Below are 22,982 nucleotides of genomic sequence, written 5' to 3'. Positions count from 1 at the left end.
CTATAACAACTAAAAGTTACTTTCTCTGCCTTTCTGTAGACCTGTAGTCTTATTTGTCCAGTGGGGTTTGTCTAATGACAATGCCAGAGGTACAGTGGTTCATTCCTTATCTAATAACTTATTTCTTATTCATATAAAATATGAGAAAATTCTCTACTTATCTGGTACCAAATATGTACTTTAAAATTAAATGTGAGTTTTTTCTCTAAAGTACAGATACAAATATAAATTAGCAATATAAAGTATTAACATTAGGAATACACCATTAGAAACTCAGGTAATTCTATATTTAGTTATTTTAAGTATTATCAGAGACAAATCATCTTGGTTGTGTTATAGATTCAAGATTAAATACTACATTGATACCAAGTATGCCTTAATTCAGTATAGCATCTTCACCTTTTTGACATATAACTTACCGATTTTCAAATTTTTCAAAAATACGGTATGCTCTTTTTTAAATTTATTTTTTATTGAAGTAACATTGGTTTATATGTTTCATGTGTAAATTATAGTTCTACTTCTGTATACCCTATAATGTGATCACCAACAAAAATTTAGTTTCCATCCATCAATATACAGTTGATCCTCTTTATGCATTTCACTCTCCCTGCTGTCTCACCCCCTCTTGTAACCACTACTCTGTTCTCTGTACCTATGTGTTTATTCTTGTTTGGTTTGTTCATTTATTTTTTTTATATTCCACATATGATTGAAATCACATGGTTTCATACATTTGTCTTTCTCTGACCAATTTGACTTAGCATAATACCCTCAAGATCCATCCATGTTGTTGCAAATGGCAAGATTTCATCTTTTCTATGGCTGTGTAGTGTTACGTGTGTATATACTATAAATATCTTCTTTATTTATTCATCCATTGATGGGCAGTAAGGTTATTTCCATATTTTGGCTATTGTAAATAATGCTGAGAGAAACATAGGAGTACACATATCTTTTCAAATTAATGTTTTTGTATTCTTTGGATAAATACCCAGAAGTGGGATAGCTGGATCATATGGTAGTTCTATTTTTAATTTTTTGAGGAATCTCCATACTGTTTTCCATAGAGGCTGCACAGATTTACATTCCCATTAACAGTGTATGAGTGTTCTCTTTTCTCCACATTCTCACTAACATTTATTCCCTGTATTTTTAATAACAGCCATTCTAACAGATATAAGGTAATATTCATGTGGTTTTGATTTGTACTTCCCTCATGATTAGTGATGATGAACATCTTTTCATGTGCCTGCTATCCATCTGTATGTCTTCTTTGTAAAACTGTTCAGCTTCTTTGCACATTTTTTAATTGGGTTTTTGTTGCTGTTGTTGTTGGGTTATATGAGTTGTTTATATATTTTGGATATTAACTCCTTATTGGATATATGATTCACAAATATCTTCGCCCATTCAGTAGGTCGTCTTTTCATTTGGTTGATGGGTTTCTTTGCTGTGCAGAAGGTTTTTATTTTGATGAAGTTCCACTTGTTTATTTTTTCTTTTGTTTCCCTTGCCTGAAAAAACAAATCTAGAAAGATATTGCTAAGGCTAATGTCAAAGACCATACTGCCTATGTTTTCTTCCAGGAATTTTATGGTTTCAGGTCTTAGATTCAAACATTTAATCTATTTTGAGTTGATTTTTTTGTATGGTATGAGATAGTGGTCTAGTTTCATTTTTTTGCACATGACTGTCGAGTTTTCCCAACACCATTTATTGAAGAGACTGTCCTTTCTCCGCTGTATGATCTTTGTTTCTTTGTCATAAATTAATTGTCCACATATGTGCAGGTTTATTTCTTAGATATTGATGCTGTTCAGTTGATCTATGTATCTATTTTTCTGCCAATACCATACTTTATTGAATACTACAGCTTTGTAATATAGTTTGAAATCAGGGAGTGTGATACCATCAGCTTTGTTCTTTTTTCTCAAGATTTCTTTGGTTATTCAGGGTCTTTCATGGTTCCATATAAATTTTAGAATTTTTTTATTCCATTTATGTGAAAAAATATGCTTTGGATTTTGATAGGGACTGCACTGACTCTGTAGGTTGCTTTAGGTAATATGGACTTTTTAACAATGTTAATTCTTCCAATCCATGAGTACTGGATATCTTTCCACTTATTTGTTTCTTCTTCAATTTCTTTCAACAATGTTTTATATTTTTTAGTGTATATAGGTCTTTCACTTCCTTAGTTAAATCTAGGTATTTTATGTTATGTTATAAATGAGATTGTTTTATTAATTTCTCTTTCTTCTAATGGGTGGGCCAAAAGTTTTGTTCATTTTTTTTCCCATAAGATGGCTCTAGTAGCACTTAGTTGCCTTTAACTTCATCTGAAACAACTTTGTTAGACTGTATGTGACAGTTGTCATATCAGTGTGCATTTTAAAAAAAGGCATCAAAATTGGTGAATTTTTGTGTAGCCATTTTAATATTGAAGATGGAAGACAAAAAGCAACATTTTCGGCATATTATGCTTTATTACTTCAAGAACGGTAGAAACGTAACCGAAATGCACAAAAAAGATTTGTGCAGTGTATGGAGAAGGTGCTGTGACTGATCGAGCATTTCAAAAGTTGTTTGCAAAGTTTCGTGCTGGAGATTTCTCACTGGATGATGCTCCACGGTTGGATAGAAGAGCTGAAGTTGATAGCAATCAAATTGAAACAATAATTGAGAACAATCAACGTTATACTACGTGGGAGATAGCCGACATACTCAAAATACCCAAATCAAGCACTGAAAATCATTTGCACCAGCTTGGTTATGTGAATCACTTTGATGTCTGGGTTCCACAAAAGTTAAGCCAAAAAAACCTTCCTGACCATATTTCCGCATGCAATTCTCTACTGAAATGTAATGAAAATGTTCCGTTTTTAAAACCAATTGTGACCGGTGATGAAAAGTGGACACTGTACAACAATGTGGAATGGAAGAGATCATGGGGTAAGTGAAATGAACCACCACCAACCACACCAAAGCCCAGTCTTCATCCAAAGGTGATGTTGTCAGTATGGTGGGATTGGAAGGGAGTCCTCTATTATGAGCTCCTTCCGGAAAACCAAATGATTAATTGCAACAAGTACTGTTCCCAATTAGACCAAATGAAAGCAGCACTTGACGAAAAGCGTCCAGAATTAGTCAACAGAAAACACATAATCTTCCATCAGGGTAATGCAAGACCACATGTTTCTTTGAAGACCAGGCAAAAACTGTTACAGCTTGGCTGTGAAGTTCTGATTCATCTGCCGTATTCACCAGACACTGCACCTTCAGATTTCCATTTATTTTGGTCTTTACAAAATTCTCTTAAGAGAAAAAATTTCAATTCCCTGGAAAACTATAAAAGGCACCTGGAACAGTTTTTGCTCAAAAAGATAAAAAGTTTTGGGAAGATGGAATTATGAAGTTGCCTGAAAAATGGCAGAAGGTAGTGGAACAAAAGGATGAATATGTTGTTCAATAAAGTTCTTGGTGAAAATGAAAAATGTGTCTTTTATTTTTACTTAAAAAACTGAAGACAATTTTTGGCCTGCTTAATACCTCATCGTTAGTATACAGAAACACAGCAGAATTTCGTATGTTGATTTTTCGCCCAGAAAATTTACTGTATGTGTTTATTGTTTAGAATAGTTTTGGTGGAGTCTTTGGGTTTTCTATATATAAAATCATGTCACCCACAAAGAGTGATGGTTTTACTTTTTCTTTTCCAACTTGGATGCCTTTTATTTCTTTTTCTTGCCTAATTGCTCTGGCTAGGACTTCTAATACTGTGTTGAATAAGAGTGGTGTGAGTGGGCATCCTTGTTTTGTTCCTGATTTTAGAAGGACAGTTTTCAATTTTTACCATTTGAGTATTATGTTAGCTGTGGGTTTGTCATTTACGGTCGTTATCATCTTGAGGAACAGTATACTCTTTTTAAAATGAACTCTTTAACTGACACACTGGATTAACTGATGAACCCTCTCTCTTCTGTAAACCATAGTGACCAACGTTCACAGCCCACTAAATTTTTAAGGTCAGTGAATTTCTTCACCCAGTCATTGAACTGCCTCTTCCCAAAGATAGTTATACAATTTGTGTGTTTTTGTAATTGTACAATTATATTAAATTAAAATAACCTATAAGTAAATATAATTAAAGAAATAAAGTTAGCTTTTCTATGAATATATGAAAGAATTAGTAAAAGCTACTCATTAAAATAACTGATTTTTATTATATAAGTTTGAGGGTAATTATAATGATCTAGACATATTTTACATCCAGATTGTCATCAGGTGTCTTTAAGTCTTCTTTCAGTTAAAATACCAGAAGGCATTATGGTTGCAGTTGTATAAGAAAGTTGATAAAAAGCTCTGATGTGGATGCCAATTAAATATTCCTTTATATGATTTAAGTGAAAAGGAAATAGGCATTGCATGTATAGATACACATGTATAATTTTTAATGGTTTTCTGTTATAACTGACAATTTTTTCTTAACTACGTCACTTTTCATTCTGATCCCATTGATTAAAAAGCCTCCTGTAAATGAAAAGCTTTATTAGGCCATTAAAATTCATCACTGCAGACAACACTGTATATCAGAAGCAAGAAGGAAAAAAATAGAAACTGTGGGAGTGACTGGGAAAGGAGAAATTTATCTCTTGACTGTTCAGTCACATGCATTGGCATATTTGAACTCTCAACTATATCAGAAAGTAATTAAAATGTGCTATTTTCGTAGTGATTTTAAACTTGCTAACTGGTTACCTGAACAGAGCATGTGTTTTTCAGCCCATAGCTTGGTTTAGGGAGCATTTTATTTCCAAAAAATTGAGAGCTAGCACATTAAGCCCTTAAAACAATTAAAGAAATAAAGAAGGAAGCAATTGTATTAGCTAATTGTATGCAGAAGAGAAATACATAAATGCTGTAGCTGAAAAGGCTTAAATAACAGCTCATTCTTCTTTCGTTGTATCTCTCACTAAAGTTCTGATGAGATAGGTCAATTATTTGGAAAAACAAGTTTATTTTAAATAACCTATTATAGCCACATGTATAGTGCTATGAGTAATGATCTACATAAAAATACTGAAACAGCATTTTAGGACCCTTTGATGTTTGGATGCCCCATGCTCAAGATCACAGAGCTGATAAATGGTAAAGCTGACATTTGAACACTGGCAATCCATCTGTTGCTTCTGTGTTCTTAATCACTGTCTTATTCAAAATGCCTAGCACAGAGTATGTGATCAATAAATTCTAGATTCTCTCTTTTATCTTACACTTGATCACATGCCAGGAACATATTTAGTTTTAGGATGCTTGTAAGAGTTCTGATCCCTGTATTTAACAAGCCATAGAAACTTCCAGTGTGATGATTATGGCATTAGTTAACGTTTCTGAAAGATGCTATGGTGCATCTTTCCATATCTATCCTAAAATTTATATTTCATCTTCTATTTATTTTATTTTAAAGATTTACTTGGTTTTGAACACTTTTTTGTCTTAATTTCCACGACAACCCTTTCTTCTGGTTTTCTTTCTACCTGCCTGGCTGGAAAGTGGTGGATCTAGTGATTTAGGTATCATGTCATTTTCGTCTGTGTCCCATGGCTTCTCTTTTGCAATGCCTTTACTTCTTGTGTCTGGTGCATACTTATTCACGTTTGTTCTCTCTCCTAACCTGAGTTCATAAGTGGTTCATTATCACTTATTTCTTTAGTAGGAATTTGTAGCTTCACCTTCCATTGTGAAAGGGTTCATTCTTTTAGTTTCCTTGCTTGATGCTGAACACAGAGGGCCTTTTATCATGACATATGGTGCTCTATGATCTGCCTCCTCCCTCCATCCCTGATCTAATTTTTTACTAAAGTATAATGGATGTACCTATAAGTTATAGGTATACAGTATAGTGATTCACAATTTTTAAAGGCTGTACTCCATTTATAGTTATTATAAAATATTGGCTATATTCCTATCCCTGATCTAATTCTGAACAATGTGGAGAGCTCCCATGCTCACACACTGTGTCTCCAAAAGGCGTTAGACTTTACCCAACCTCAAGTCCTTTGGGTTCTGTTCCCTATGTCTGGAACACTCTTCTGTTATATATAAATTACCTACAACATTTGCATCCTTCAGGTCTCCAAAGACATTTTCTATCACAATGCTATATTTTATTTACATTCCTTATAGTAAAAATGAATATAAGTTTACTTATTTGCTCACTTGTTCATTATTTATCTCCCCAAACAAGAACTGAAGAATCATAAAAGCAAAACCAAGGTTGTTTGGTTCATGACAGTATTCCTAAAACTTTCTGCAGTGTCCAGCTGTAGTAGAAATACACTAAATGTTTATTAAATGGAATACATAAATGAGAGGAAATAAAGTCACCATTCCCTTATAGTTATTATTGTTTATTATCTTAAAACTATATATATTGCTCTTTTAGTAGGAAATGAGACAAATATATCTCCAATTGCCCAAATATTCTTGCCAGGACAAAACTGTTATTTCTTAGACTCCTTCTATTTAGCAAATACTAACAGGGTCTGCCCCCTCTTTTAGATAAACTGAAAATATCACTTCCTACGTGAATAAATAGGGAATTCCTTCAGATCACAGGCAAATGATGTATGAATTTATGGGTGCTTTCTCCAGCAAAGAAACCATATCTCATTTCATGAGACTGTCAAAGATTTGAATATGAAAATTTAGGTAAGTTTTAATTATTGCCTCCTTAAATAGTGAAACCATAGTTATTTTATCACAATTTTAGATATATTAATTCCAGAGTTGACAGGATTACAGCTTAAATAGTTGAAGTTTAATTCCCTAGATTAATAATATTTTTATTAAACATCTGCTTTGTACAAGTATGGAACAGAGGATGAATAGTCATGTAGTGGAGGTGAATTTACGATTGAAGCAGACTAATACACATCCAGTAATTTGCAATAGAGATGTTTCTAATATAAAAAATTATTTTTAAAGAATCTATACACAGTGTTGCTCAGTATATATTATTTTTCATAGATAGAGAAAATGCTTCATTATATGGAGTGGTCAAGCAGTGTTTGCTGCCTTATCAAATTAAGCTTTATTTTTTCCATATGCTTGGAAATATCAGAGACTGGACTCTTGGTAATATTATTAACAAGATACAGCTATGTTGTAAATTTTATTCATTATATTATTGAGGCTACTCCAGAAAGGCCCAGAACCTGACAATGACTTTGACAGCCTGTGGCCTCCTCAATTCAATAAGTTATCAGCTTTGATTGTCCCAGCAGATTTTGTGGCTGATTTTAGAAGGTACTCTCTCAAGCAAGATACCATGCAAGTAGATGCACTGTTCCTTTTGTATCACCACTTTCAAGATTAGAGACCAACCTCTCCACCAGGGGTTGATACATAACTAAATAAAATATGATACAACTTAAAATTTGGATATGAGTAAACATTATGGAGGAAAAAGGGGATAAAGTCTAATTTTAATTATAGCTAAGTGATCCAGGAAGACTGTATTTAGGAAGTACATTTAAATCAGTCCATGTAAGAGATAAATACATACATACATACTCCAAGGGCTAAACCTTGTAGAGAAAACTTATGCCTGTGGTCATAATAGGGTACCTGGCACTAGTTTTAGCTTCCCCCTCTAAATAACAAGAAAACTGGGAAATAAGTTTTTGAAAATTTTTCTCAAACATTGAAAAATAAGAATTGCAGGGCTGTAATCTCTAAGAGAAGGAGAAAAGAATGAGGTGAACCCCTATGATCAACCCTGGCTTTCTGCCTAAAGGTGCCTTCTGAGCCATGGCACAAGGAGAAGGATCCAAACACAGTGGCTACCCTAAGTTGACGAGGGAGAGTTTGGAGTATGGGAAGGCGGAACTGGCTTACTGTGTAGAGCACATGGGATATTTCCCAGAGGATGGAGCTACTCCGAAAAAGACCTCCATAAATCACGACCCTACCCCACCCCAACTTTGAATCTGTTGCTGAATATTATGCACAGGAGATCAAAGTGAGTTTCCCAGAAAATAAACAGTTAGATGGATCCCTAATTTTGAGAAAGTCATTGGCATAAGCAGACATTACAATCTTGACAGAAGACCTGCCCCCAACTCCCCAAAAAGACAAAGAAAAACCTTAAAATTTATATGTAAACCTTAATATACATAAAAATATATGCAAATAAGTACATAATATGTACATTTCTAACATTTCTGTATCACTCTTAATTCCATATGCCATGATTAGACCTTTTTTGACTTACTGAATATTCTCAATCCAATGTTTTTGTCATAATAAATGAAATATTACCTCCTATCTGTGAAGACAACTGTACATCTCTGAGGGCACTATCTCTCTGACTTGTCAGTAGTTAGTGTATGATTATCAGACAATTGGGACAACTTTTGTAACTGCCCTTTATGATGTCTATATAAGCCTGTTGTTTTATATTATCTGACTTTAAAATCAGGTGGGTGAATATACTGCAAAGCAAAGCAAGCACAATCTTATAATAAAGAACTGACTGCATGATCTCAGAGGTCATTCCCATCTCAAATGTGTATGGATCTGTGATTTTTCTTTGAGTTTAAGTCGACTGATGATACAGCTGCTAAAAATCTCATGTGGTTAGAACCCATTTTGCCAGAAGTTTAGGTAAGCCTTTCAAAATCTATGAACTTTTATTGCTTTCCATTAAGAATATATACTATATATATATATATATTTGAGTTTGATATTTTTTTAGTCTTCCTTACTTTTAAAATAAGTAGTCAAGAAGGTCAATCTTTTTCATTTCTCTTCTGACCAATTTATGTGTGTGTTCATGAACTTCTCTTTCATAAATAAAATACTGGAGGCCGCTTGTAATTCAACTATGTATTGTAATTAGATTTTTTTTAAAACATAAGATGAGGAGCCTGGGAAATATAAATAAGATTTTAAAAATGCTGGATAGAAGTATAAATGAAGCATGATGACAAGACCACTAATAGTTGCAGAAGCTGGGTGATGGATACATGGAGATTCAATATAGTTTGTTTTAACACTGAATAAGTTTGGAACTTCCATAATAAAATGACTTTTTTAAACTTATGAGCTTTATAATTAGAATAATCTGGACTCAAGTCCCAGGTCTGTCAATGAGTAGCTCTATGACCTTGGACAAGTTTCAATCTTTCTTAAGCTCAATGTCTTCATCTTTAAATTAAGATACTGTTCCAGGGACTTCCCTAGTGGCACAGTGGTTAAGAATCTGCCTGCCAATGCAGGGGACAGGGGTTCAAGACCTGGTCCTGGGAAGATCCCACATGCTGCAGAGCAACTAAGCCCAATCACCACAACTACTGACCCTGAGCTCTAGAGCCCGTGAGCCACAACCACTGAAGCCCATATGCCTACAGCCTGTGCTCCACAACAAGAGAAGCCACCACAACAAGAAGCCCATGCACCACAACGAAGAGTAGCCCCCCACCCGTCGCAACTAGAGAAAAGCCCGCACGCAGCAACGAAGACCCAACACACACCCTCAAAAAAAAAAAAAAAAAAAAAAGATACGTTCCATTATAAAAGGTTTCTATAAAAATAAAATAGATAATGTATTTCACCTTCTAAGTACAGTTCAATTTACCCATGTGGTGTCTTTGTGTTAACTAAAACAGATTCCCTTCCCCAAGACATCTTGCTGCCATTAAAAAATGATTTGAACATATGCATTTAAGTTGACTACAAAGTGAATAGGGTTCCAGTGTTGTGCAGTACACAGTATGCTCAACCGTATACATCAGCACTAAGTTGTCACAAAGTTAAGTGCCAAATACATTGTTGTTATAATTATTCCTAGACAGCAAAGCCATATAAGAATGGAAGAAAGTTGGGACACTGAAATTACACATCAGTTAGTGCACAGGAAAGGAATTTCTGTCTCCTTAAGATTCCAGACCACACCCCCACCCCTGACTTGATCAACTTTCTGTTTTCATACAATCAAAATTTCCTTTTAAACCATATTTGTTAGTTAGGAAGCGAGAACAGTATACCACAGCTCTAACCATCAGCCTCTCCACGAGAAAGTACTGCCAGCTCTGGACCTCTCACGTCACTTTCAAGGGTTCCCTTTTGATTTTATCCCTAATTGTCCTTTTTTTTTTTCTATTACGTTTTTCCTTGCAATACAGCTGCTTAAATCATTTCTGTTCAGAGGAAATGGGATATTTAGACAAACTCCATAAATACAAATGTCATTTGAAATGGACAATGGGCAAAGTTTCACATTTTCTGAAACTGCTGAGCAGAGATACATTCATTTTATGAATTGTGAGACTGTGTTGAGTAGAATACTAATGAGATACGGAGACTTAGCATACGTTATGTCACTGTTGTACTTTGTGAAATTGAGATTAGAGGATAGCACAAGTGGTTTCCACTATTATGAAATGAATATATTATCCTTAATATGATTATGTCTGCTTTGTAATTCCATGAACCAAAGTCACAGCTCTTACATCAACAAAAAATACAGAGCTGAGAATATAACTTTTGACCCTTTATTTTTATTGACCTAAAACCCACTTAGAAAGTAATTTATTAATTATAGATATCTTCTCATCATAATTTTATTTTTTAAAAATAAATTTATTTATTTTTTTGGCTGCATTGGGTCTTCTTTGCTGCGTGTGGGCTTTCTCTAGTTATGGCGAGCGGGGGCCACTCTTCACTGCAGTGTGTGGGCTTCTCATTGTGGTGGCTTCTCCTGTTGTGGAGCATGGGCTCTAAATGCATGGTCTTTAGTAGTTGTGGCACGTGGGCTCAGTAGTTGTGGCTCACGGGCTCCAGAGCGCAGGCTCAGTAGTTGTGGCACATGGGCCTAGCTGCTCCGCAGCATGTGGGATCTTCCTGGACCAGGGCTCGAACCTGTGTCCCCTGCATTGGCAGGCAGATTCTTAACCACTGCACCACCAGGGAAGTCCTCATCATAACTTTAGAATGTAATTTACTTATATGCATACTTTATACTTCACATTTAATCATCAGAGTGATCCTAGAAATTAGATACAACTTTACCCCTATATTCTGAAGGGTAAGATGAGACATGTTTATACACAGGTACATATGTTTATGTAAATATAATCACTGTATTAATATAAATTTATTTATGATATTAGATAACATGTAAAAAGCCCACGCCTCCCTCCTCTCATTGTTCTGCTATGACTTCACATTAATTAAACATTTAATGGTCATTTAATGGCCCCTTGTATCAATGTATCATTTTCATAATATTGTACAATTTAGTTATTCCTAGTATTTTTAAATTTCAATCATAGAGAATGCATCTAAAAGCATTTCTCTGTACTAAATTTCGGGCTTCTGTTTATGTATAATCATAGAGTAGTTTCCTGGAATTAGCTTTCTTGATTAGATCATTTGAATTCCTGCATAACTACTGTTACATGTTACCTCTTTATCTTTTAAAAAGAATATACCAATTTATCATGGCAACAGTAATGTAACTATGGTCCAGTCGGCTTTGTAATAACAATTATATTTATTCTGTTAGAGTAAAACCAGTGCTGGGATGTTGTTTTAAATACACATTTCTTTGATCAATCACAAGGGTGTATTACTATTTGCCTTTCATACGTTAATTGCCTATTTGTATCCATTTACTTTTTCGCAATTCACCACTATGCATGAACTGTCTATTTAAGCTTTTTCTATGCTTGATAGTATTTTCCAAGAGTAAATAAAAAAGGAAACAAACCAAAAAACCTGTTCCATTAGCACATGTTCAGAGTTTCCACGATGCCAGCTTTCTAATTGACTAGGCTTAAATGGCTAAATGTATGGAACAATGTGTTCTACTAGAGAACTACTCAGATCCTTAGAGCAGGCCTTTTTTTTTTTTTTATCCCCAGAAGATTTCTTTTTTTTTCCCCCAGATTTTTTTTTTTCTGGTAAATATTTTAAAATTCATGGGGACTTCCCTGGTGGCACAGTGGTTAAGAATCTGTCTGCCAATGCAGGGGACAGGGATTCGATCCCTGGTCTGGGAAGATCCCACATGCTGCGGAGCAACCAAGTCTGTGCGCCACTACTGAGCCTGCGTTCTAGAGCCTGTGAGCCACAACTACTGAGTCTGCGTGCTGCAACTACTAAGCCCGCGTGCTACAAGTACTGAAACCCACACATCTAGAGCCCTGCTCCCCAACCAGAGAAGCCACCGCAATGAGAAGCCCCCACACCACAACGAAGAGTAGCCCACGCTCACCGCAACTAGAGAAAGCCTGCGTGTGACAACGAAGACCCAATGCAGCCAAAAATAAAAAAAAAAATTAAATGCATTGATAAGAGCCAAAGACAGATCCTAGACAGCACAAACATTATTTGCTGTGTCATAGCTCTGAGCTCTGTTTCTTTACAATAATACTTCCCTGGGTTATAGCTTTTATCCCTCAAATTAGAGTAGAGACAACTCTTGAATAAGGAAGTTAAAATATATTCCTCAACAATGATTAAGATCAGAGTAAGGCACAGAGAAAGATGAGATTTATCCTAGGAAAAGAAGTCTTTAGAATTTATCCTCATTTGTAGACACAAGGGCTGCCAGTCATTAAAGGGTTTCCAAAATCTCAAAATAAATTGCCTGGAAAGGGCCCAACTCTAGGATAAAATTACTTCAAAATACGTTTGAAGAATTTTTTATAGTTTTAGACCCCTGCAGAGACCTATACCACTTAGAAATGGCCCATCAATGTTGCTCTCATGTGGACTCCCTGATGGCAAAGTGCAAAGTGTCGGAATAGTCTTCAGGAGACTCAGGTTGGCAAGAAAGTCACTGTCCAACTCTCACCCTAAAATATGTTAAATGTTGGCCAAATCAGTTGATAAATTCTCCTTCTCTAGAGACTGTAATGAATGAAACTGTGAATAAGTAAACAGTTCAATTTAATTCAACACTATGTATATTCTCCTAGCATTGTTTTATTTTTAATTAGGCCAGCAAAGGATTAAAAAATTGTCAGAAAGTATATACTTTTGCTCTTGAATATATTCATTTGCTCTTTACAGAAGAAATGAATTTCCAGCTCAGTTTAATTCTTTAAGCTAAAAAACCAGTTCAAGATTTTAAATAGTCCTTTTGAAATAGGAGGGAAGGGGGCAGGGCACAACTTTAAAAGAATGACATAGCCATAGGACATGACAAAAACTGGTTAGAACCAACTAGGTCCAAGGTGGTGGAAGATTTGACTTCCAATGGACCTTGAGCCTCACTATATGCTCATTGTAATACATTAGCATGCTAAGTGACACACCCACCAGCACCTTGACATTTCCAAGGCTGACCATCAAAGATCAAAAAGTGAGTGGTGGCCCAATTCCTGGAACTCTCCATGCCTTCCCCAAAATATCTGGGATAATCCTTACACTCATTAGCCTGTGAAATTACCCAGTCCATAAAAACTAACCACCCCATATTTCAGGACCTCTCGCCTTCTGAGATGGACCATCCACTCTGTCTGTGGCGTGTGTTTCTCTCTAAATAAATCCACTTCTTACCTATCACTGTGTCTCTCACTGAATTCTTTCTGTGACGAGACATCAAGAACCTGAGCTTCATTAATTCCTGAGACCAGGTATGTGATCTCAACCAAAAACCATGGGTTCAAGTCCCAATCTGGGTTACACAGTTTCACTTTCTTAGGGAAAAGTAAATTCATAAACCTGGGAACCCACCTAACATTGTAAGAACAACACAGAAAAGTGGCAGACTCATACTGCACGCCCTGCTTTAGCAGTGGAGCATAGTACACTCAGTAAAATCATGTTTTGAAATCCATACATTTGTATCACTTACCACCTGTATTGACTTCTGTTCATTCTTCTCTGTATATTGAAAGAAACTGAGATAATATATGGTCTTTTAGCAGCTTTTAAACTTTGTTGACAGATTTTAATAAATAATAAACTAACTTTTTTCTAAACAAACTTTTGTTGCTTTTGTTACTTTCTTTTCCCAAAGTAGAATTACTAGAACTGTGATAGCAACAACCATTTTATATTTTAAAATACATTATAATTTTAATAATCTTTATATTTTCAGATTGTTTTAGAGTTTTTAAAATACTTACAAAGGCCTTATCTCATTTGGTTGGTATTCTCACAGCAACTGTATTTATGGAAAGGGGTTAGGAGCCTGTAGTCATACACAGAAACTGACTCAGTGAGGTCAAGAACTTGTCCATGGTCATTCATTAGATAAGGGCAAAACTGGAGCCAGCAGTCAGGCCAAACTTGATGTCCCGGAGGGGTATGTCCATCAGACCAGCCTAGACCTAACCCAGGGTCTGCCACTCACTAGCCCTGTGATAGTGGGTGATAAGAAAATACAGCCACCATGGAGAACAGTATAGAGGTTCCTTAAAAAACTAAAAATGGAACTACCATATGACCCAGCAATCCCACTACTGGCCATATACCCTGAGAAAACCAGAATTCAAAAAGAGTCATGTGCCACAATGTTCACTGCAGCTCTATTTACAATAGCCAGGACATGGAAGCAACGTAAGTGTCCATCAACAGATGAATGGATAAAGAAGATGTGGCACATATATACAACAGAATATTACTCAGCCATAAAAAGAAATGAAATTGAGTTATTTGTGGTGAGGTGGATGGACCTAGAGTCTGTCATACAGAACGAAGTAAGTCAGAAAGAGAAAAACAAATATGCTAACACATATATATGGAATCTAAGGGAAAAAATAAAGTCATGAAGAACCTAGGGGTAAGACGGGAATAAAGACACAGACCTACTAGAGCATGGACTTGAGGATATGGGGAGGGGGAGGGGGAGGCTGTGGCAAGGTGAGAGAGTGGCATGGACATATATACACTACCAAGCGTAAAGTGGATAGCTAGTGGGAAGCAGCCGCGTACCACAGGGAGATCAGCTAGGTGGTTTGTGACCACCTAGAGGGGTGGGATAGGGAGGGTGGGAGGGAGGGAGACGCAAGAGGGAAGAGATATGGGAACATATGTATATGTATAACTGATTCACTTTGTTATAAAGCAGAAACTAACACACCATTGTAAAGCAATTATACTCCAATAAAGATGTTAAAAAAAAAAAAGACAAGAAAATAACGGGGTATTTAAATGAATGTTTGTAATTTCTTTAAAGATACAGGGATTCTTTTAATTGTACACATGCCAGAATCCTTTCTCTGTTTATTTTCAGATGCCTCATCCTTGTTTTGCTACTTTTATGATTTATGTTTTTCTGTAAGCACAACAATCTATTTTACTTTACAACCCACATCTTTACTGTTTACATTATGTACAAGGGAATTGTAATCTGTCTTTTTAAAACGCTGTTCTAGGAAATCTAGCCTGTCTCTGGCTTGTTCACAAAGTTGCACTCTTTTTTTGCGTACGCGGGCCTCTCACTGCCGTGGCCTCTCCCGTTGCGGAGCACAGGCTCCGGACGCGCAGGCTCAGCGGCCATGGCTCACGGGCTCAGCCGCTCCGCGGCATGTGGGATCTTCCCGGACCGGGGCACAAATCCGTGTCCCCTGCATCGGCAGGCGGACCCTCAACCACTGCGCCACCAGGGAAGCCCTGTACTTGTAGCCTCTTTTGCTTGCTGTCTGTTGGGCGAAGTCACACTCAGCTTCTCACCATGTGACATCTCTCTATTAAGCTATTTATCTCATAAAAGAGCAGCTGAGAGAGGGAGAGGGTGAGCAAAGACTGCCTTTGGTAACTTAGTATCAGAAGTGATACCTCATCACTTTGTCATATTCTAGTCATTGGAATTGAGTCATTAGGTCCTGCCCATTCTCAGAGAGGGCATTACACAGAGGATGAATGCCACAAGACAGGGATTATCAAGAGCAATTTCAGAAGGTGTCTACCTCAGACACACAGATTTAAGTGAAGAAATAACACTGCATTCACAAGCAGAAGACATAATCATATACGTAGAGAATGCTACAGGAGGAGCCCCCCAAAATGCTACTAGAACTAACAACTGAGTTCAACAGGGTTATAAAATACAAGAGCAATATACTGAAATTTATGTCTACCTGCTAGCAACAGCTAATATTAATTTTTAAAATACCATTTACAATGGCATCAAAAATACATTAAAGTGTAACAAAATATGTACAAGATCTATACATTGACAACTACAAAACACTGCTGAGAAAATTAAAGAATAGCTAAATAAATGGAAAGATATACTATGTGTATCAATTGGGAGGTTCAATAAAGGTGTTAATTCTTCCCAAAATTGATCTATAGACTCAATGAAATCCCTATCAAAATCCTAAGTATTTTTGTAAAAATTAATAAGATGATCCTAAGTTTTTGGAAATATAAAAGATTAAGAATATTGATATTTTAAAAGAAAAATAAAGATAGAGTAATCACAGTACCTAATTTCAAGAATTACTCTAAAGCTAAAGAAATCATGACAGTGTTGTTGTATAGGCATAAGAATAGACATATAGACCAACAGAACAGAATACAGCTTCCATATCTCAGTATTCAGCTGATCCTTTAAAAAGGCAAACAACTTAACCCAATGCAGAAAAAAGAATCTTCTAAAAAAATTTTGTTGGAGCAATTATAGACCTACACATCAAAACATTTAAAAATAACCTAGAACTTTGCTTTACACCACAAAGAAAATTCAACTCTAAATATATCATAGATCTAAATATGAAACCTAGAACAATAAGCCTTTAAACAAAATACATAAGAAATTGTTTGCAACCCTGGTATAAGAAACTATTTCTTAGGACACAAAAAATGTGCATAAATTTAGAAGTGATAAACTTAATTTCATTTAATTTGAAAACTTCTGCCCTTCAAAAGATACTATTAAGAAAATTAAAAGGCAAGCCAACTACTGGAGAAATTTTAACAGGTGTATATGTAATCAAAATGTTTTACTGAAATATACAAAGAATTCTCTCAATACAATAACAACAAAAAATAGTCACTCATAATGGTCAATATATTTGCATATATACCTCACACAAGAAGGCATATAAATGGCCAATAAGCACATGTAAAGATGTGCAAATCATTAATTATCAGGAAAATCCAAATGAAAACCACAATGTGATTCTCCTACACATTAATTAAAATGGATAAAATTTAGGAGGAAGACAGTATTATGTGTTTGCAATGATGTGAACTAACTGGAGTGTATATACATTGCTCTTGGGAATATACAATGGTAGACATGAAACAGAGCAGGACCCTATGGTCCTTGCCCCCCATGTCCTCAGCCTGCCTTCTGTCTGTGGAAAAACTTCAGCGAAAGAATAAGTTTAATAGGAGATGTGAGAAAATGCAGAAGCAAAGACAAGCTGTCGAACAAGACTAAATAATAATAGTTTAGTCATTAAGCAAAGTCAAGGACCTTTAGTTCCTTCTCAAGGGCTATAGGTAATATTCTGAGCCACATCCTGGGAGCTGTCTTATAGATACTGAAACCCCCGCCAGGTGGAAGAAGTTACTACATGATGACCAGATTGTAGCCATGACGTAAGCTGCCACCATTCCGAGAGCTGGCCTCAAAGAAATGGGAACAAACCGACCCTGGAACTGAAGATTAACTGTACCTAAAACAATCAAGATGACATTGGTCAGACCACCGCATGACCAATTTCAAGATGACTGTCAGAGCTGACCGTGCTGTTTCTGCATGTAGCCCCCTCCCTCCGTCTATGAAAGCTCTTGCCCACTGACTGTCAGTGGGAGGACGTCGGCCTTTGGACAGGGGTCCCATTGCTGGCATCCAAAATAAAGCAAACTTTCCTTTCCACCAACCTTGCTTCTTTATTGGCTTTTGAGCGGTGAGCAGCCGGACTCTACTTTCAGTTACAGAAACACTTCGAAAAGAGTTTTGCAGTTTCTTAAAAAGTTAACCACATACTTAACGTACAACCTGTAAATCATACTTATGGATTTTAGCCCAGAAGAATCAATATTTTAGACCAATTAAAATATATCAACTCAAATAATTGTATATAACTATACTGGCTGCATTCATAACTCTAAAACTGGAAACAAGGTAAATGTATTCCAATTAAAGAATAAACAAACTAATATATAGTGGAATTCTACTCAGAAATTGATATGAAAATTTACTGCTACACACAGAAACATGGATGAATCTCAAAATATCATGCTGAAGTGAAATAAGCCAGACATAATGGAGATACGATATGATTCCATTGATAGAGACTGCTGAAAAGACTAATATAATTTATAGCGACACTAAGGAGAGAAGCAGTTGCTTAGGACTGGAAGTAGAGATTCTGAGTGGAAAAGAGCTAATGGAAACTTTTGGGGAGTAATGGAAATATTCTATTTCTTGACTGTGATGGTTACTTGACTGTATACACTTTCCAAAAGTTATTACTACATACTTGAAATGGATGCATTTATTACATATTAATTTCACCTCAATAAATTTGAAAATATCCATTTCTTTAACTTCCAGAGGGCAGAGATAAAAGAGTTTTCTCTACCATTTCACACCTAGTTGGCTTCTATATAAGTCTACAGTTAGACTTCCCAACAAATTGTCAGTGTCCTTCTGTACCTTCCCCTTGGCCCTAGTCCCTACGCCTAGATTGTTACCCTACCTCAACTTTCTCTCTGGGTAGTTTATTCTACAAAATCTTCTTACGCTATTTTTGGATCAAACATAGACTAACTTTGGGTCACTGGATCTGCAACGGTCATCTGACACTTTAAAGCTATTCTCTTCCTCTGGGTGATTCCTAATTCCATTTCTCATATTCTTTCAGGTTTTCACAACTCCTATTGTTATGTTAAAAACAGTAACTCAATTTAGTAATTCAGCTTTGTGGACTTAAACTATTTAGATGATGTGATTAAGACTTTAAAAAAATAGATAAATAATGGTACAGTAATTGAGGATGGGGAAGGTGGTGCCTGATCTGTCTCACAGAGCCCTGGAGGATGGGTAGGAATTTTTCAGTTTAGGGAATGGGAGTCAGGTGGGGAGGTCATATTAGCCACTGATGAGATAAGGCTTTAAGTAGCATTTGATCATCTATCTGTTGTAAACAGATAAAGGCTAGAATTAAAAAAAAAAACAAAAACCTCAAGAGAGTCTGGAACATTCTTACTAGAAGAACCTATACAATGTATAGTGTTATGGGATTTAAAAAAATGCTATGTCTATTTTAAATTAAATTTCCAAAATTTATCTAATTTATGTGAGCTAGATTCTTTATAGTCATTCATGACTTGAAGATTACATTCCTGAGATGTGAATCAGAACTCTGAAGTTTACAATGCCATAAAGGAGCAGACTAGCCATGATGCCACAGTTGAGTAGAAATATTTTTCTATTTTGTATCTCTCTATTCATGATTAAAATCCACAATAGAGCATATGTTGGGGGAAGATTAGGTTAGGAGCCAACCCTCTTTCTCTATCAGCATAGTAAGAGGAGATAGGTTTCTGCAGTGAGAGGCATTCTCCCCAATAATACTATAAAACAGGAGAGTCAGGAGTAATTTTTTACCACAGAAAATCAATATATTAAGCAAGGGAATGTATGCTGAGGCCCTCACCTGCTAAAAATTACTGAACAGCCAAAACAGATGGATCACAGGAGAGAGAAACCTTTTTCATCCCCCGTATGGCAGTCCCATGGACATTCTATGTAATATAAAAAGCCACAGCAACACTATATATGTTCAGGGAGAAGAGTCTTGTGACAGGCACCCATGTTTACTAGCTAGTGTGGTTTAATTTGCCTCTACTGCTTTCTGAAGCTTTCCATTTTAAAATAACTCCCTTAGAAAACTTAGTCCTAGTTGATAAAACATGCCTTTTAATGATACACCAGAAAAAAAGATAAAGTGATTAAAAGCATGTCTCCTGTGATCATGGGTTGGGAGTATGCTTTTTCTTTGAATCACCACACTGTACAGGCAAATAAATCATTTTCTAACTTGATACATGCACAGGGTCATGTATTTTCAAAATGAATTCTAATATTAAATACAGTGGCTATTAAAAAAGAAAGGAAAACAAATACTGACATGACAGACATTGGTCACTATAGTTGAAGGCCACTTCATCCTACTAAATTTGCACAATAAAATAAACCCAAAAGAGGTTTGAGGTCATGAGAAACAGAAGAATATCTATACCTCTGCTCTGCTTTAAAGATAGTTGCCGGGGCTTCCCTGGTGGCACAGTGGTTGAGAGTCCGCCTGCCAATGCAGGGGACGCAGGTTCATGCCCCGGTCCGGGAAGATCCCACATGCCACGGAGCGGCTGGGCCCGTGAGCCACGGCCGCTGAGCCAGCGCGTCTGGAGCCTGTGCTCTGCAATGGGAGAGGCCACAACAGTGAGAGGCCCGCGTACCACAAAAAAAAAAAAAAAGATAGTTGCCAATTTTTATTGGATATTGTTATTTAAATTATTTTTATTTTTGTTTAAGTGAGGTTTTAGTTGATCTAGTACTGTGATGGTGAAACCGTGCACCTCAAATTGGGACTTGGACCCATGCGGCCGGGACTCGAACCTGGCCAAAACCCACGGTTTTCCAACTGAGATCACACACCTGGTTTCAGGACTTAATGAAGCTCAGGTTCTTAATAACTCGTGGCAGAAAGAATTCAGTGAGAGGGAAAGTGATAGGTAAGAAGTGGATTTATTGAGAGAGAAACACACTCCACAGACAGAGTGTGGGCCATCTCAGAAGGTGAGAAAGGCACCAGGCTATGGGGTTGTCAGTTTTTATAGGGGTGGGTAATCTCATAGGCTAGTGAGTGGGAGGAGTATTCCAGCTATTTTGGGAAGGGGCGGGGATTTCCAGGAATTGGGCCACTGCCCACTTTTTGATTCTTATGGTCAGCCTTGGAACTGTCATAGCACCTGTGAGTGTGTCATTTAGCTTGCTGATGTGTTACAGTGAGTGTATACTGAGGCTCAAGGTCTAGTGGAAGTTGACCTGTCTGCCATCTTGGATCCATTTGGTTCTAATCAGTTTACGTCATGTCCCTGGACTATGTCATTCTTTCAAAGGTTGTGCCCTGCCCCTGTCCCTTCTGTTTCAATGGTAACTATTTAAAATAATCTGTCACCCCCCCATCCCGCCAACAGCTTACTGTTGCAATATAAGGATTCCAAGAAACAGCTGCCGTGTATCAATAATCTCACTTGATTTGCAAGAGCAAATGCCGCCGAATTTTCTGATCATGATGAATCACAATGATAATGAGGCAGTGAATGGGAGACAGGTTTATGGTGAGAAATGTTTTGTCACACTGTCCTCAAATTTTGGAAATTCTGCTATTAGCTTCAGAATTAGGAGATAAAGTTACTCTAGTGACTTTAGCAAAGGAATTAATTACTGTGCCCGGCAACAAATAACACTGAACGTTTTTCAGAGAATCATTTCTCTGCTCATTAGCATCTTACCAATGAATTACCTCACAGCTACTTGAATGGAATACTACAGCACATTCTCTCTATAGCATATAAAGGTCAGGGTTTCTTATTTTTGGTTTCATGCATAATTAAGTGAATCAGAAAATAACTCAGACTAATTCATTCACATGTTTCTCTTCTCACCATCATTTTAGAAATGCTAAGGGCAAAATGTATGACCCCCAAGTCACTTAACTCACTAAAGAAATATTTATAAGCAAGTATTTAGAGAGTCAACAAATTCTGTTGCAAACTAGCAGAAAGAGAAGCCTTTCTGTGTGTGTGGTTCTTTTCTTGTTTGTTTGTTGTTTTAAGACAGTGGGCTAAAAATTCCAGAATCAAGAGATATATGTTATCCTTCAATTACTTTCCTCTTAACTTCCTTGTCTGACCAAGAAGCTGATTTAGAAGACATGGTGATTGATGACTCCCCTTCAGCAAAATACATCACTGCTCTTCCCAGACATTTCAATGATGAGTAGAAATTTTGTGTGCAGTCCAACCTAAGGGAATGATTGAATCATTTGGAAGAAACTTAGAAATATATAGAGGTGCTATAACTGATATAAAGTAAAGGGGATATACTGACATTTTCAGAAAGAGACCTGATCATGCAACCTTTCAGCCACACCATTTATGTGTTTAAGAGAAGCTGTGAGACAGAAAAAAACACTTGCTTTTCTGAAAAAGAGACAGAGGATCAGAATTTACAGCACTTCTATTTTATAAAGAATAATTGTCCCATGCTATAAAGCATGTCATGTCACTTTCATAATTAAACTGGAAAATGATTTCTCTCTGCCAGTGACTTGAATCCATACCTCTGACCACTATGTATCCTTCCTGCATGAAGAAGTCAAGCAATGCTGATCTTTGCTCATTAGTGACTCGTCTTAGGCTTCTCAGAAGTGCATGACCTTGAAAACTAAAGTTAGCAAAGTGTGACAGAAAAGTAATATTCCACAAACACCAAAGTGGCAGCACATGAAGTGGCACAATTTGACTGAAATAATCCAAAGTGAAATTTAGGCATGCACCAACTTCCTTGGTTTAATGCTTCATTTCTGATGTATATTTTTAAATAGATAAATGTAGACATACTTTCTGAATAAGTGATATAGTTCTCCAATTTTTCCATTCTTTTAGAGAATATCTTTCAGAGGGGAATCCTCTCTTTCCATGGTCAAAACTTTGACCCTGATATGTACACTTTTTAAATATTTTGCATATGCACATCTCCAGGACATAGTAGAACTGTCCTTTAGCTGGAATGGGAGAGTGAAAGTTTTTTATCTTTTACTCCTTCATCTTACAGATTCAGTAAGTTGCTTGAATTTGGTTTTGCAGTGAGTTCTTTTTTTCTTTTTTTTTTTTTAATAAAATAACTCTGGTTTAAGATCTCCTAACTGGGAAACACAAAAGTTTTAATTTTGTTAAATATGCACGTATTTTTTTCTACCTTACGGAAGTCAGCA

This window comes from Aethalodelphis obliquidens, unplaced genomic scaffold (assembly GCF_003676395.1).
Source record: "Aethalodelphis obliquidens isolate GAN/ISIS:26980383/991018 unplaced genomic scaffold, ASM367639v1 scaffold14, whole genome shotgun sequence".
In the NCBI taxonomy this organism is placed as follows: domain Eukaryota; kingdom Metazoa; phylum Chordata; class Mammalia; order Artiodactyla; family Delphinidae; genus Aethalodelphis; species Aethalodelphis obliquidens.
The sequence above is the reverse complement of the archived record's forward strand: the minus strand, read 5'-3'. Positions refer to the sequence as shown.